This window comes from Hipposideros armiger, unplaced genomic scaffold (genome assembly GCF_001890085.2).
Source record: "Hipposideros armiger isolate ML-2016 unplaced genomic scaffold, ASM189008v1 scaffold_372, whole genome shotgun sequence".
Taxonomy (NCBI): domain Eukaryota; kingdom Metazoa; phylum Chordata; class Mammalia; order Chiroptera; family Hipposideridae; genus Hipposideros; species Hipposideros armiger.
This window is the reverse complement of record NW_017731722.1, coordinates 1,683,186-1,684,360: the sequence shown is the minus strand read 5'-3', so window position 1 is coordinate 1,684,360 and position 1,175 is coordinate 1,683,186.

Sequence of the window (1,175 nt, the reverse complement as noted above, 5' to 3'; positions counted from 1 at the left end):
TCAGTAACTGAACAACTATTACTCATAGGCTGAGAATGAACTCATTTAAAAAATTCTAGAAAGTTGCTCCTTGCCCCAGAATATTTATCCCTTGGGCTTGTTCCATGCCTTAAATTAAACTAGTAGAAATTAATGTATTAGGGTTAAACTATTTAAGAAATCTTCAAAAGAAAACACATCTCAAAAAAATACATTTAGTACTTATAAATCATTATTTGTCACATCTCTTTTGAAAGCACAAAGGAAATGAACATAGGACATGTACATGTTATCAGGTATAACATGGAGGCCATCTTCAATTTGCTCTCCCGAATCCAGCACATTCAGACAGGCAAATCTTTTGTTCTTAATTTCTTGTTTTTAAACCTTCTGGGTAACTTTCCAACAGCCCTAGCAGTGTTCTCAAAGCGTGGTCTAAGGGTCTCTTGCGGCTTCAGATCCTCTAAGGTAATTGTTTAAAAATTGAGAGTCCTTTGTCCTAGCTCAGGCCTGTTCAATCAGAACATCTGAGATTGAGGGTCTCCCTGGAATATGCATTTTCAAATTACCCAATTTGATTTTTTTTAAAAAGCACTTTTTTACAGTTGAGAAGTATAACACACATTAAGTAAAGTACTGAAAACATAAATATGCAGCACAAATTATTACAAAGTGAACATCCATATAACCATGGCCTAGGACAAGAAAGACCCTTGTCAGCACTTCAGAAGCCCTTTCCAATCACCTCCCTCTTCCTCGTAACTACTATTCTGATGTCTAACACTACCAGCTTGATTCTTTTACTCATTGAAGATGGGAATCACAGTGACAGGATAAAACCCACACTGCTTAGCGTGTCATATGAGGATGCTGCATAATTTGTTCTTTGCAACCTTACCTCCTGCCTCTGCCTTTTTCACATTTCATTCTCAAGTCATTTGAAAGCAGTTACGTTTTATTTTACAATTATTGCCCTAATTCATTGCTCAGGCTTCATGCTGTTTCACTGCCTCATATGGGCTGGGGAGTGCCCTTACTTCCTGAGTCTATTAAACTCATTCTTCAAGGCTTGTCCAATGGTCACTTTCTTATAAGCCTCATGACGTTCACCCCAGAGCCATTCCTCTTTCCATTGTGCGACCAAGATAATGTGGAAGAACTATTATTGTACATGTCTATTCCCCTTTCTACATCAG